We start from the raw sequence: 17,512 nt of genomic DNA on the forward strand, positions 1-17,512 counted from the left end.
AGAATGGTCCAATTAGCCAGGGGTGCAATTTTTATGCAAATCTAAACACTTTGAAAAATTTGGTCAACACCTATATAAGGGCTCGAAGGGTCATTTTCAATTCATTTGTGCTTTTTGTCTTGTAGTGAGTTTGAGCTCTGATAGAGACATGGTAGTGAAGATGAGATATCATCATTTTGAGTGCTCCAGACGATACAGTCGGCCAGCAAAGTACGGACCACCGGTGAGTGATCGATTTTCTATCTTCGTACTTTCGTTTTCATGCATTTCGAGTTCATTTATGCACATTTTTAGCATGTTTTAGGTTTGTGAAATCTTTCTTCGCACGAGACCGATCTCTTCTCGCACGAAGATCTTCTTTCTTTGCACGAAGAAACAGTATACATTTTTTCTTCGCGCGAGGCTAGAGAATCTTCGCGCAAGGCAATTTTGGTTTCACGCGAAGGTGGAGATTCTTCATGCGAGACAATTCTTGTTTCGCGCAAGAGCCTCTTTTCTCGTGCTAGAAGACCTATCTTCGCGTGAGGAGATCTTTTTCACATGAAAGATAGATTCTTTGCGCGAAGAAAGAACTATTTCGTGTGAAAGCTAGATTCTTCACGCGAAGAAAGAACTATTTCGCACGAAATTGTATGTCTTCATGCGAGATTTCACAAATCTCGCGCAAAATCCCGTGACAGTTTTGTGATTTCGCACTTAGAAATTGTACTTGATTTCATTTTGATGCATCATTTTGACGTGATACTGATCGTTTGTTTGTTATTTTTTTTGTTGTACGTGCAGGAGGTCTTCAGAGACATTTCATTCAGATCTCATTATCCACCGTATGGAGGGTTATTGCGAAGTTTGGATGACACAGATCAGGCACACATTGCTTGATTGGGTTTGTCTTCACTATGCTGGATTCCAGCCGTGATGGTGAATCATGGCCTTCTCACTGCATTGGTAGAGCTATTCCATTTGGAGATGAACACATTTCATTTGCCGATGGGTGAGATGATGATTACCCCGGAGGATATTTGGAGGATACTGAGGATCCCATTTCACGGTGCTCGAGTCATCTACGATACAGTGCCTTGATTAGGGACAGAGGCACTTTCCATTGTATTCGGGAGAGAGCTACTAAGAGGCAGAGCCATCAACTGGGATGAGTTGATGCATACCTATGGACGCACACACAGGTTGGCATCTGTGCTAGGTATTTTCTTCAGCTGCTTCCTATCTCCTGACAAGGGATAGCATGGATTGGAGTGTGGATGGGGTGTCATACTTTGTAGGATGGTTGAGGCACCTGAGATCTTTGGGTGGGGTCAGTGCATGTTGGCCCATATTTTTCATGAGATGCATGAGGTCATCTTACACGAGAAGAAGACCATGGCAACAGATGTTTATGTTCTAGAGATCTGAGCCTGGGAGCATCTCCCTGTATGTAGGCCAATTTTTGAGGATTCTCGGGAGCCCATGGAGCCCTACATCTACAGATATCGAGGGCATATTACCCAGGCCCACCTAGGTAAGACTAAGCATTGGCAGACTCATCTCGATGACCTAGTGTCCGTTATATGGCAACCCTGGAGAGAGATAGAGGATTGGGATGATGCCTCGAGAGAGCTACCCTGGATGTTTAGTTCTCGACCGCTGTCAGGTAGGACAACATCCGTCATAGAGAGATTTGTGATCTCATGAGTGTGGCGGTAGTATGGCTGACCATAGGACATTTCAGCTGAGTACTATGCCTATGCCAGGGTGCAAAAGGATATTGAGCGGAGATGGCCTCCACGGATGGATCTAAGACGATCCATGATAGATATCTATAGTTTGGCCGCTATTCAGTGGGACTACCTGCCAGAGGTAGTAGATGAAGGGATGATGCCTGCATATCAGGCATTTTTTATGAGCCGTCCATTTCCACACTTCAAAGATCCACTAGGGTTGGCAGGGCAGGTACAGGGGTAGGGACAGGTGCCCCAGCAGCAGCAGGCACAGCCACAGGTGCCACCACAGGTCTAACACCGGGTGCAGCAGATACCTATTCCTCCACATCAGATGAGATCAGACCTAGGTTCTGGGGGGTAGTGGGGCAGGACATAGTCGGTGGAGGAGGCAGAGGATAGAGGAGCAAGCCCCTCAGTAGGAGGTCCCACAGTAGTAGGTTCCTCCATAACCATAGGTACCTCCACCAAAGATGGTTGATGAGGATATGTCGGATCAGGCAGCAAGTGGGATACAAGATGCGGTATGGCGGTACCGAGAGTAGGTTTGTGTGGCCTCCCGACAGTTGGGAGAGTTACAGATTGCATTGGTAGTCAGGGATGCGCAGCTGGTAGAGCGACAGCGAGAGACAGATCATCAAAGAGAGCGCGCGAAGACTACAGAGCGGAGGCTAGAGCTGGCACAGGATGAGATCCGCTTCCAGTACGCTCGGGCTACATATTATTATGCTGCATACACCAGAGCCGTGCTAGATGAGACATTGTAGGTGCAGCAATTTTCATAGTACGCACGAGAGTCTGGAGGTGCACGACCTCCTGTCAGGCCAAATATGCCACCACCGCCTCCGCCACCTGCTGCCCCTGCTCCTCCTGCTCCTCCTAGACGCAAGAGTTTGGGATAGAGTTAGATTCTCTGTGCCTGATTTTTTATTTTGATCTCTGGCTATGTATCAATTGGTGTGCCTGCACCACATGTATCATTTTTTTGATCGATTGCGCTCGAGTAGCGCCCATTTTTGTACTGACCCATTCTTTGATATATATATATATATATATAGATACGAGATTTTGAGCCGAGTATTCCTATGTACATGTCATTTTCTATTTTTGTTTTGCGTTGATGTACATGAGATGTATGTTGTATTTAGATAGAACGCATATGTATGAACTGACATCTGACGTAGTGTTGCATGTTTTTGTTTGACAGTCACAGGTATTCCATTGAGGAACGAGAATCAACGAACCAAACACTTGTGCAGCCATGGAAGAATCTGATGCATGTGGAGTATGAACAAGATTACCATCGAATCGCGTGCTAATGCAAATGAAGTATGCAAGACTATGTTAAATGCAACCCTAGGTCTAGTTACCAAGCCTCAATGATTTATCATCATTGGATATAAAATAAAGCTCGTATGTTATACAATTTCCACTGACATTGCAATCATGAAAATATGAATATAACATACGTTATTGGGATGTTGGGATTAAATGTAAGCATTTGAGGCACAAGAAGCCAGAATGACTAGAATATTTGTCCCTTTTAATGTAGCAAGTTAACATAAGCATCAAAGAATGAATGCTAGGATGACCTAAATGTTGCTTGCATGACACGCACACCAAACACATGGGAGTTTCCTCTTATGCTAAGTATTCAGTATTCATTTTGTCTGCAATGAACTTTGCATTCGTAACCTGAGACAGAAGTGTACTAGATATACTCGCAGTGACCCGTACATTCACTTAATAGGACGAGTATCAGTACACACTATAGCATGAAGAGTTCACTCCAAAAAACAAGGAGAAGAACCAATGTCATTGACATATCTGTATAAAAAGGAGTGGAGGTACACATGGCCATCCAATACAAGATGGAGGCTCTTATGGTGGACACCCCTCTTATAGGAATAGATAAACTTATTAGAACTAAACCCAAACAGAAAGCAAAGAAAAAGATCATGCCCCCAGTCATTACTTTTCTAGTTGAAGATGACATCATCAAGTTGCTTGAGGAGATGTGATAAAGCAAAACAAAGAAAACAAAGAAAATGCTCAGCATATCCAAACAAGTATATCATTGAGTTTAATGTTTTCGAGATTGATGTCAAGTGTCAATGTCCAGAATATGTAAGAAAAAAATCTCTTTAGTAGGGTGACAACAGTAGGCAGATGCAGTCAGAACGACTAGTGACTGAGGTCAAAGAGGAATCTTCACAATGAAGAACCTAAGAAGGACTAAGCAACAATAGATAGACACAGCCAGGACAACTGGTGACTAACGCAAAAGAGATCTTCCATAAAGGAATCTTGAGACATGACCCGAGCAATGGTAGGCAAACACAACTGAAACAACTGGTGACCATTGTGAAAGAGATTCTATGAGGAGAATCTCAAAAAGTGTGACACTGGTGATAGTAGGCAGATGTAGTCAGAATGACTAGTGACTGAGGTCAAAGAGGAATCTTCACAATGAAGAACCTAAGAAGGACTAAGTGATAGTAGATAGACACAGTCAGAATGACTGGTGACTGACGCAAAAGAGATCTTCCATAAAGGAATCTTGAGACATGACTTGAGCAACGGTAGGCAGACATAGTTGAAACAACTGGTGACCGTTGCGAAAGAGATTCTATGAGGAGAATCTCAAAAAGAGTGACACTGGCGATAGTAGGCAGATGTAGTCAGAACAACTGGTGACTGTTGCGTAGGAGATTCTATGAGGAGAATCTCGAAAAGAGTGACATTGGTGACAGTAAGCAGACGTAGTCAGAATGACTATTGACTATCGTGTAGGAGATTCTATGAGGAGAATCTCAAAAAGAGTGACATTGGCAATAGTAGGCAGACATAGTCAGAATGACTGGTGACTATCATGTAGGAGATTCTATGAGGAGAATCTCGAAAAAGAGTGACACTAAGGGGGGAATGCCCCCGAGCTATGACAAGACTCAATCCATGGATACATGAGCAGGAAAAGCAAGAAAGTGAAAGCATGAGAGTGACTAACAAGAGGTGCCTGTTTACTAGGTTTTCACCTTCTTGGTAGGATTTTTCTTTTTTTGCTACCATGATGCCCATTTCTAGGTTTTCATCAATGGCACTTTTTTTTTTTTTTTGGTACTTTTGAGATTTTTTCAATTTTTTTGGTATTACGAAGGCACCTATTGCTAGTTTTTTACCAAGGTAACAATTTTTTCAAGACTTTTTTCTAATTTTTAGGATTTTTTCAGGACATTTAGATATGTACAGAGAGCTTCCTAAGATTGAATCAACTGTAAAACTGCTTCAGGTGGAGAGTGTTCGTAGGCTCTTTAAGCACTTCTCCTTTGGTTGTGGAAAGTTGATAGGTGCCAGATCCATATACTACAGTAATGATGTAAGGACCTAGCTAGTTTGGTTCAAACTTTCCCTTTTGCATTCATTTTTGTTGATTCTTAGGATTCTCTCTCAGGACGAGATCACCCAGCTGGAAGTCACGTGGCCTAATTCTCCTATTGTAGCTTCATGCCATTCTTTGTTGATACGCTTCTAGATGATCAAAGGCCACTTGTCATCGTTCATCTAGAAAAACAAGGTCTTGAAGCCAGGCTATCCTATAGTCATCATCTATGATAAGACCTCTCATAGAGATTCTCAAGGTAGGAATCTCGACCTCTATCGGAAGCACAGCATCCGCCCCATATACCAACACAAAAGGAGTCATGCCCATTGGAGTTCTAATGCTTGTTCTATATGCCCATAGGGTTGGATTGATCTGGAGATGCCAGTCTCTCCCTGACTTACTGACTGTGCGATGAAGAATTTTGAGGATCGCCTTATTGGATGCCTCAGCTTGGCCATTACCCTGGGGGTAATAAATGGAAGACCAATGTTGTGTAATTATGAATTTCTTACACTGTTCCTTAAGGTCTTTATTTTTGAAATGTCCTCCATTATCAGTAATGATTGAGGATGGTATACCATATCTATAGATGATGTAGTTTGTGATAAAAAGAGCTATAGTTTTTCCATCAGCAATTGTGAGAGGGACTGCCTCTACCCATTTCATGAAATAATCTGTAGCAGTGATAATGAACTTATGTCCATTAGAAGAGGTTGGGTGAATCCGTCCCACCAAGTCAAAGGCCCATTGTTGAAATGGCCATGTTGTAGTAGAGGGAATCAACACTCTAGCTAGAGTGTGAATGAGATTCCCGTGTAGCTGACACTGTCTGCAGGACCTAGCATATTTAATAGCTTCTTGCTCCATTTTAGGCCAGTAGTAACCAGCACAAAGGAGTTTGCGAGCTAGTGTTAGGCCATTGGAATGAGATCTGTGAATGCCTTCGTGAATGTCAATTAGTGCGTGTTTGGACTCGTCGAGTTCTAAACACCTAAGGAGTGTTACGTCGAGACCTCTCCTATACAGATTGTTAGCAATAATGACATAATGTGAAGCGTTACAGATTAGGTAACATTTCTCATTCCAGGTCAGACCTTCTGAAATGGTTTGATTATGAAGGTAGGAATAGATGTGATGGTAGTGGGATGATTCTTGTCCTATAATAGAACAAATCATCTTGGAATCAGGTGTGTCATAGGCTGGGTAGTGTAACGCTTCCACCAAGAACTCGTGTCGTAGATCATTTTTTGGCATTTGTACAAGGGAGGCCAAAGTGGCCATGCCATCAGCCGCTTTATTATCTACACGTGGAACTTGTTGGAAGGTGATGTGTTTGTAAGGAATTAGTTTTTCATCCTTTGTTTGATACACATCATTTACTTGGTTGATAACAAGTTGAGAGTCACCGAAGATATCCAACTGATCTAATATCCATTCAGCTGCAATTTTCATACCATTGATCAAAGCGTCATAGTCAGCAATGTTATTTGTACAAGGAAACAAAATCTTGTACACTTTGGGCAATGAGTATCTTTGTGGTGTGATGAAAAGTAATCCAGAACCTGATCCTTGTTGTGTGAAGGATCCATCGAAGAACATAACCCATGTATGGTGAGTGAGTGTTAGAATTGACTCATCTGAAAAATCAATGTTTATTGGTAGAAGACTCTATATGTGTGCCTCAGCCAGCTGGTCTGCAATTTCCTATCCCTTTATGGCTTTGCACTCAACATATTGGATGTCAAACTCACTTAGTATCATGACCCTTTTAGCCAATTTTCCTGTGAGAGCTACCTTACTGAGCAAGTACTTTAATGGATCTATTTTAGCCACAAGTCGTATAGTGTGGGCAAGCATGTAGTGTCTCAACTTTTGGGAAGCAAAGACAACTGCCAAGCAAGCTTTCTCAATAATACTGTAGTTTTTCTCATAAGAGACCAATGTTTGGCTTAAGTAATAAATAGCTCTTTCTTTGTTGTCATTGTCTTCCTAAGCCATCAAGATTCCCAAAGATGTTTCAATGGCTGAAATGTATAAAAGCAAAGGCTTCCCATGCATAGGAGGCATCAGGATTGATGGATTGACAAGATATTGTTTAATCTGTGTTAAGCTTTTCTCACAATCCTGGCTCCAATTGAATTTCACACCCTTATGTAAGGTCTTTGTGAAGGGTTGTGATTTATCCACCAATTGTGAAATAAACCTGTGAATAGATTGAAGCCTTCCCTGTAGTCCTCTCATCTGACTGATGTTTCAAGGTGGTGGCATGTCCATTATTGCTTTTACTTTTTCTGGATCTACTTCAATTCCTTTTGCAGAAACAATATATCCTAACAGTTTTTCTTATGTGACACCAAATGTGCACTTCTTAGGATTGAGCCGAAGACTAAACTTTTCCATACGATCTAGGATTGGTCCCAAATCGTGCAAATGAGTATTGCATTTAGCGCTTTTGACCAAGGTATCATCAACATAGTCCTCCATAGTTCTATGCATCATGTCATGGAAAATTGTAGTAACAGCCCACTAATATGTAGCACCAACATTATTTAAACCAAATGGCATCACATTCCAACAAAAGGTTCCCCATGCACATGTGAAAGCTATTTTCTCTTGATCATCTGGAGAAATTTTTATCTAATTATATCCAGAAAAACCATCCATAAGTGAGTACATCTCATAACCAGCCATCATGTCCATGATCATATCAATATTAGGGAGCAAAAAATCATCTTTAGGACATGCCAAGTTAAGATCACAAAAGTTTGTACAAACTCTGATAGACTTATCATGCTTGGACACAGGGACAATATTGGATATCTATTCAGCATAATCAATTGCACGAATGAAACTAGCCTTTAGAAGTTTCTCCAATTCAGCTTTGACTACTAATGCAACATGAGGATGCATTTTTTGAAGCTTCTATTTAACTGGTTTTATGCCTGGTGTTATGGACAAGTGATGCATAATAAGATCAAGATCCAATCCTGGCATGTCAGAATATGTCCAGGCAAAATTTATTTTCTTTCCCTTGAAAAAGGCAATGAATTGTTCCTTCTCATCAAGTGACAATGACTGCACCAGATGTATCACATGAGGATGTTCTTCTGTGCCCAGGTTAATTGGCTATGTCGGCTCTATTAACACTAATGATCTTTCCTAAAAGTGACTGGGAAGGACATCAAATATCTCATCCATGGGCACCTCAGAGAGGTTTTCGCCCTTGGATACATCTTTTGTTTTTACTTTTTTTGGATTCAACACTGCCACAATGTGGCTTTCACCATCGAACCTCTTGCATTTTTTCTTTTTAATTATGTGACTGAGATATTTGATGTCAGCCTTAGTCATGTTGATGCTCTACTCATTGGTGGAAGATGTTACAGGTTTGATAACATTTAAGTAACAGGCAAGAGCATAGTCATTATGGAACGTGGGGACTTCGTTAGATGCATTGGGGTTCCAGTCTATAAGCTCGGGATGTGCGAGTGAGAGAGTAGTGGCTGGTTCAATTGCGTTCACAGTATAGTCATTAAATGTGTGGACCAGAAATTCGAGACCTATGGCGACCTCACCCATAGGTGTATTCAAACATCTCAAAGTATGAACGTTAGTAATTGATGACTCTAGGACACTAGTTGGATCAGACCTCTATGACCTATCCCTAGACATTTCACTCACTTCGATTTGATTTTCATAGACATGCACTTGGTCAATGTCTTTATCAGTAATCGCTTCTAAAAGATTGTCAAATTCATATTCATGAGAATCAGTGCTACATGGTGAGAGACTATAGAACTCCCCAATAGTGATAGGGACATACTCTCCTTTAGCCTCTGGATTCTTACATAAATACTCAATATGGCATGACTGACTAGATTCTCCCTTTTCTGAATGATATTTGAGTTGCTCAGCATTGTCCTCAGAAGAATCACTAGTATCATCCATAGTGCTAACACATGGCACAAAGTCATCTAGCTCAACAAAGAATTTAGCAAGGTCATAAGGAATAGGATGAGGGTAAGAATCCTCATCATCAGATTCCTCCTCTCGAGTACCTAACTCAGATTGTGACTCATTTTTAGATGAACTCTCAGGTATAGGTATGAATTTATTGGATCCCAAATGGAAAGGGACCTTCTTGAACCCTAGGCTAGTTGTGTTACTGTTGCTTCGAGTTGTTGCTTTGATAGGATCTATTAAACCATTGTTATTGCACCCAATAGGGCCAGTTCCCTTGTAGCCAAAATGCTTCATAAGCTTAAGACCAGGTCCATACTTCTTAGGAGTGGTTTCTCGGTCTTGTTCTGTTAGGTCTACTGGAGACTCTTCTTTGTAAAGCCATGCAACAATGGATCTATTTTCACTTTCATATTCTAAGGGAACTATAGCTTTGACAAAAGAGCCATTAAACTTGGTCTGAGGTGTCAACACGAATGGCTTCTTTGCTACTGAGGGTCTCCCAAAATGTTGAGGGAACTTTGGAATAGATGTTAATGACAACACTGGTTCCATGTGGTACTCTCCCATACCAGTTTCTTTCAATTTAAATGACTGCTCAATTTGTTTCAGCTTATTGTTATGACAATCAGTAGACTCACGGTTAGCAGGGATGAAAGAATCAGCAGCTTTGAGCATATTGCAAGTGTAACTAGTAGTAGAAGGAATAGTAACTTCAGAGCCATAAAATGGGAATTTAATGCATTCGTGGTATGTGGATGGCACAGTGTGCATCTCATGTATCCATGGTCGTCCCAACAGAATGTTGTAGGCTAAGGGAATGTCAAGTACCTGACAAGTGACATCCCTTTCGACAGGACCGACGCGAATTGGTAAAGTCACAAGACCTAGTGACTTTCATTCTACTTCATCGTACACTTTAATCGTGATCTTTCGTCAAGGATCAACAGAGTCCTCATAATAATCCAATTGTCTAAGCAGAGCAGCAGAAACGATGTTTAGGCCAGCGCCATTGTCAATGAGTACCCGACGAACACGTGTCTGGTGGATCATAACCTCAATGTGTAGAGGCTGATTGTGTGGGTGATTTAGTGAGTTGTCATCCTTCTTGGAGAAGGTCATAGGATGAGGTGAGGTCAAGTGACCTACCATGGATTGAAATTGCTCAAGATCAAGATCTTGAGGAATGTTTGCCTCGGTGAGGGCTTTGTCCAAAATTTGCCTATGAGCAGGCGAGATTTTAAGCAGCTCAAATATGGAAATATGAGCATTGGTTCATTTCAATTGATCTAGAACACTATAACTAGTTGCAGTCAAGTTCGTTGTGTGTTTTGCACCTTTATCGGATGGACCAGCAAGGGCTTTGTCCTTGTGTTGTTCAAGATTTGAAGTAGGAGGTGTAGGGCCTTTGAGCACTAATTTCGCATGAGAGTGAGTAATAGTGTTAGCATAATGCTGTGAAGATGCATTATCCATGTTATTGGAAGTAGGGCCTCTCAAGACAAATGGTGTTTTGGGTTTATTGTTATCTTGCTTCCCTTTTATAGTAATAACGTCACAATATTCAGAATCTATAGGTTCAACCATGTGAATGACATTATCATCATTGAAATACGTATAGTTGACCTTATCATAGGGTTTTGGTTTCGAAGTTTCTCCTTTTTCATAAGCTAGGAAAGGCTCTTTGAATGCCTTGTGGTTTGAGTTTTTGTTATGCCCATCTACCACAAGTTCACCAGCATCAATCATGTCTTGGACTTTATGACACAAGTTTATACAGTTGCTGGTTTTGTGTCCCTTGTTTTGGTGATACTCACAAAATGAGGTCTCATTCCACCATGGTGGACGTGGTTGTGGATCATAGGGACGAGGGTTATCCATTGGTGAGATAAGCTTATGTTGTACCAATGTTTTGTAAACCACATCCAAAGGTTCTCCTAAAGGTGTATACTCTCGCTTGGGTCATGTTGTCCATGAGTTTCTCAGTTTGTTCTCAAACATTTTATTGTCAAGAGGAGGCTTCTCAACACTTTTGGCCACTTTGAAGTAGTCTATGAGATTAAATGCTGCTTTAGTAGGTTTTGGTGTGACATTATCAACAACCCCATCATGTACAATTTCTCGATTCTTGTTGACATGTTTGGTTTTATCCCTATTGGAAGTGGAACCTTGTTTTGAGTCTCTCTGAAGAGTGAGCTCACCTTTCTTGACCATAAATTCTTCTATACCCGAAATTAGGTAAGAGATTATCAGTGAAAATGTCGAGCTTCTCCGTTTCTGGGATTTTATGGGAGTACTTGGTATAAAGTTGTCTCCACCGTTGGAGGAAAGTGAGAAAAGGCTCACCAAACTTCTGTTTAAGGTTGCATAGATCTCGGATATTTACAGGATGTTGAATGTTATGAGAATATTGCTGAACAAATGAATTAGCAATTTCATCGAACGTCTTGATACCAGGAGGTAAATGTGAGAACCACTCCAAAGCTTGACCACCTAGGCTTCTAGGGAATAAACACATGAGGTACATTTAATTGTGTATAAACTCCATAGACAATGAACCAAATTCTCACAAGTGATCTTGGGGATTAGTAGTACCAAAGTACTTATCATATTTGGGTAGTTCTACGCCTCTTGGGAAAGGCAACATGTTTATACTTTTGTCAAATGGAAATGAACAAAGAGCATCCAATGTGTATGTCTTTTTGGGTTTCTCTTTCTCATGCATCATCTGAGCCAATTGGTCTTGCATAATTTTCAATTGTTTTTGGAGCTTAGTGGTCTCAGTTTCTTCTTCACGTGTGATAATGGTCTCCACATCGAAATGTGTGGGAAGTTTAGCTCCCTCTTGGGTAACTTTGAGAAAGTACTTTTCTTTCTCTTCATTGATTAGGATTCCCATTACCTTCTAAAAGTTTTTGTCTCTTTGACATCTTGCTATGTGTTCAGGAAGGATTTCCACTTGTTCTTGTTCTTCATCAATGTCATTTTCTTTCTCTTTCTCCTTGTCATCCCTAGGTTGTTCTTGATATCGACTATGACTACCCCATTCAGGTTCACGATTACTCATTATAGGAACTTGTTCAGTTTTTGTATATTGTGTTTCAAAAGGGTCCGTGGAGAAAGGATCATACATTGTGTTTGAGAATGCAGGACTCCTACCTGTCTCAGTATCCTTTTGGTAAAAAGGATTCCTAATTTGTTGCAAATTGGAAAATGTTTGTTGAACTTGAGATGACCTTGTAGGTGAGGAAGACAATGAAGATGCCTCGCTAGCCAAACTAGATATAGATTGCATAGCGAAAGGTAAGCTACCTCTACCGCGATTACAACCCCTAGCATGACCACGTCTAATGTTATCAGGATAAAACACGTTGCCACTTCTGGTTGTGACAGTCATAGGAAAGGACAAGAAGCTAGAACATGGACAAGGACTATACTAAAACTGAGTCTCAAAAAGGACAAGATAGTAGCAAGAATGATTTTCACTATAGCACAAATGGTTTGATTTAAAGGCTAGAACAGCTAGAGATTATGACCACTGCGGCACAAAGTATGACAAGCATTAAGATGAGGACCAAGATTACATATGAGATGAGACTAGTCAAGGTATAAGACACAAGTTTTTAGTTAAGAGAAGTGTCATTGTTTCAAGACTATTTGCAAAAAGAGAGCAATAAATGGATGTAGAAAAGGATAGCATGCAGGTCGTAGATAGCTAGAACAAACCCAGATTGTAAATGTTGATACAAAGTCTCGAGCAAAAAACCTTTATAGGTTGCGCAAAGAAGTTTTACGGGCCACGTGAAGATGTTTCTATCTCGCACGAAGGTCAATACCAATTTTTAATTTCACGTGAGGATGTTTCTAGATCATGCAAAGATGCACAACATAACTTTAATTTTGCGTGAGGACAAAATGGCTTCGTGTGAGAGCCAAATGATTTCACGCGAAAGGACAGAACAATTTCACAACAGCGACTAATTTTGACAAAATTTTTGATTGTTCCAATAATCAGGCAGATAAATAGACACGTAGAATAGCAAACAAGTGATTTCAAGTACGTCTAAAAATAATGAGCAAGGGCAAAAGCAACCTTGCGCATGAACAATCAAGTGACTTAGTTTGTGCTAATCCTTAAGAGAGCTATTTGTGTATGTTTTCAAAGAGTTTTGCAATCATTGCACACATTCCTAGAAAATAAAAGTTGGCTTCTCTAAGGTATTTAGTAATGGTTTGACTCTGCAACTTTTATGACTCATACGGGTGACCTCCAATGCCGACGTACTGAGGTTTTGATACAGTCCGAGAACTTAATCTTCAAGAGCTGCTAGGGAGATCTGATAACCCACAATGAACCACACCCGTGGAGATTTCTTCCACAAGGACATTTATATAGCGGTTGTCACTACCATGGCAAAAATGGCTATTACTGGTTGAGGTTCCGTCATTATAGTTTTCCTTGTAGAGGGATTGTCTACTACGGTTAACCCTCTCTAAAGGTGACCGACTCACAATAGTATACAACAAGGGGACTTAGCTTCTAGATTCAAGGTTTTGACACCTTTTCACCTTTAGCCCAATCAAAACAGACAGATTAATCTGACACGCCAAACTAAGATTATCTCTTAAAGATCTATGATATCATCTCCCCATGATCTATCAACCTCTTTGGAGAAAGGATGCCTTAATCAACAAGTCGAAGATTCATCTATCTATGAGATGCTCAAAGTATCCTCCCCACCCATAAGGAATCCGTCTTAGAGAGGAGTTTCAATAGGAACCCACTCCCTCAAGATCCATGAATAGTGTTCATGGGGGCTTAATTACTATGTGTGTACAGATGTTAATTCCTAAAAACAAATCTATCTAAAAGTAATCAAAAAAGCACAAGGTGGTACACTTAACGCTTTAACTAATGTGAGGTGAGTCAAAAGATGTGGAACATTTAACCCCTCACACAAGCCAAAATGAGTCCACAACTCATAAATTAGTGAGTTCTAAAAAGCACAAAAGGGTTGCCTTGTGGAGCCTTTAACGCTTATGTCCTGTAGACCCCTCCCCTATTTAACGTGGTGCTGAGCTTGCAATCACAAGGTGGAACAAGGGGCCGGCGGATTAGGGAGTCCAATAACCCAAGATAGCTAATCAGATCTATCACTAAACACTAAGCTTGCTAAATGAATACTAACAAAGATCACACCCTAGTATCAATTTATGCATGTGTTGTAAAATGAAAATACAGAAGGAAACACACAAGCTCGACATGAAAGATGTTTGTTTTAGATCCAAATCAAGTGTTATCAGCTGAAGAAGATTACTTGGTGATCCTTGCAATGCGCTTAGTAGATTTTTACCTATTTCTGGTAATTTTAGCACGCTTTTCCATTGTCCCACAAACCGCTGCTATGCTATTAAAAAAAATCAGAAAACACAAAAACACTAGGAGCCGTGAATAGTCAGCAGAAAAATCAGAAAACACACAAATCAAAGCAAAAAATATGCCTCTGTTAGCAGAGTTTTGCGCAAAATTTTTGACAGTCCACGCGAAGAAGTTTTACGGCCCACGCGAAATCAAATTTGGCTCGTGCAAAATTAAATTCGGCTTGCACGAAATTAAATTTGGCTCGCGGGAAGAAACAAGTCTCACATGAAGTTTCGCCTGCCAAAGAACTTTCTCGCGCAATGCGGAAAGAATCTTTGCGCTAAGATTCTAGATCCTCGTGCGAAAATGAATAGTTTCGCGTGAAGATTCCTGAAACTGTACGGAACAGTATAGATAGAGAATAAAAAAAAGATTAAAAAAATATAGAAAGAGGCCAGAAAAATTGATTTTCGAGCCCCACGGTGGGCGCCAGAAATGTATATGTGAAAATGCGGCCTATGCTAACACACACACTTCAACACGGTCATTGCATGCGGATTCATCTCGGAATGAACATTGGATTGTTCATCCGAAAATTGACCTACAAAGTGACCTATTGCCTTCTATCTAAAGGGATTTTGCCTGTTAATATCCTCAGAATCAAGGTGTAGCCAACCAGACCCTCTAAGAATGAAGGATTTGACAATGAAATTAAGCTAAGAATGAGTATGCAGATTAATCTAGAATGAAAGATGCAATGTAATCTAAGAACAAATAAAGCAAACTAGATTAAGCATATGCATGATTAAATTAAAATGAGATTAAACTAAGAATGAGAATGTATGCAAGAAATGTAAGCAAACGTGAGTATGGATTCCAGCAGAAATATGATGCAAATTCTCCAAAATTCATCCTCCTAAATGAAGAGATGAGGGTCTCTTAAATAGACTCTCCTGGAATCCATCAACGGTTGAGATCGATTCAGATCAACGGTTAGGATTGAAGATGAGGTTCAGTCATAAAGGGAGATTCCTAAATTAAAGGGAGTTAACCGACTTAATTTGAGTAAAATAAGGAGTTAACTATTTTAATTTGAGTAGAAAAAGGAGTTAACTGATTTAACTCATTTTTGATCAATAGTGAACTAGAAATTTCCCTTTTTGAACTGAAGAGAGATTTTGTTGAGATATTTAATTTAATAAAATGAGATATGCTCTCATAATTACTTTTTCTATTTAATTAAATAATCTTTAATTAATTAGAGACACTTTTGTTTAATTAAATAACTTCATTTAATTAATTAGGAATGGCTTTCCATCTAACTAAATAACTTTGTTTAATTATTTAGAAGTAGGTACTCCATTTAATTAAATAATTTCTTTTAATCAATTAGAAATACCTTTCCCATTTAATTAAATAATTACATTTAATTAATTAAGATAGGCGTATTTATTAAATTAAATAAATTTAATTCCATAGTACATTAGCCATTATAATTTAATTTAATTAAAGTATAAATACTTAACAATTAAATTAAATATTAATCAATAGGTTTAATGTGACTAATATGAGTAAATAATATAGGAATTAAATAATAAGCATGATGAATGTAGATTTAGGTTTTCTGCATCTGACAATTAAGTCAAGTAGTGAATAACAGAATGAGAATTGCCTATTAGAATAGGACTTTGAAATTATCAGAAATAGACCAGAATTGGTATAATGGCAATGAGCCAATTTTGGGGTATTACACTTATCATCATCCTAAGAGAAACAAGGATGAGATAGAGAGGGCAATTAATGAGTTGTTGGAGATGGGGCATATAAGGCCTAGTAAGGACCCCTTTACTTTAGCAGTAGTGTTGGTAAAGAAGAAGGATGGGACGATGCACATGTGCATTGATTACAAGGCATTAAATAAAAAGACCATCAAGAATAGATATCCCATCCCATGAATAGATGAGCTAGTTGATGAGTTACATGATGCATGCTTTTTTACAAATATTGTTCTATAGTCAGGGTATCATCAAATCAGAATTAGGGAGGAGGACATTGAGAAGATAGCTTTTCGGTGTCACTATGGCCACTTTGATTTTTTGGTTATGCCATTTGGGCTAACCAATGCCCTTGCTATGTTCCAAGTTGCATGAATTAGGTATTCAAGGAGTAGCTTAGGAGTTTTGTCTTGATTTTCTTTGATAACATTTTATTCTTTAGTAAGACTTGGGAGGAGCATTTACAACATCTTGAGATGGTGTTGTCCACTTTGGAGAAAGGTTCATTGTATGACAATGAATCTAAGTGTGAGTTTGGGATGATTGAGCTACTATACCTTGGGCATATCATTAATGCAGATGGAGATTGGGTAGATCTTATAAAGATTAGGGCTATTATTGATTGGCCTACTCCTACAAATCTTACATAGCTTAAGGGATTCCTTGGTCTCTACGAGTTTTACGGGAGATTTGTTAAGGGATTTTCACAGATCACTTCACCCTTGACTGACCTTACTAGGAAAGGGGCCTTCACATGGACATAGGCAGCTTAGAGAAACTTCAATTATTTCAAGAAGGTGATGTCATCATGTCCAGTACTAGCTCTACCAGATTTCATGAAGCCATTTTAGCTTCATTGTGATGCATTAGGAGATGGGATTGGGGTAGTCTTGATGCTGGAGAAGCATCCTATAGTTTTTGAGAGTAGGAAGCTTCATGGAGTGGAGTGGAGCTATTCCATCTATGATCAGGAGATATTGGCTATTATGCATGCATTGGCTAAGTTTCAGACGTACTTAGTTGGGGGAAATTTTGTTATCAAAACTGATCACAATAGTATCAAATACTTCATAAGCCAATGTGATTTGAATGATAGAAAATAGAAGTGGATTACAAAGTTATAGGCCTATGAATTTGACATTGAGTTTATCAAAGGTAAGAAGAATGTGGTGGCAGATGCTTTATCTAGGAGACCTCATCTTTGTGCTCTAGCTAAGATTACATGAGATTGGAGGAATAAGATATAGAAGAGTATGCAAGGGACACGTGGGCTTCTAGAGTAATTTTAGGCACCATACATGATGATTTCTATGTGGTGATG

This window comes from Cupressus sempervirens, chromosome 11 (assembly GCF_028749045.1).
Source record: "Cupressus sempervirens isolate cs-2001-9-10 chromosome 11, ASM2874904v1, whole genome shotgun sequence".
Lineage (NCBI taxonomy): Eukaryota > Viridiplantae > Streptophyta > Pinopsida > Cupressales > Cupressaceae > Cupressus > Cupressus sempervirens.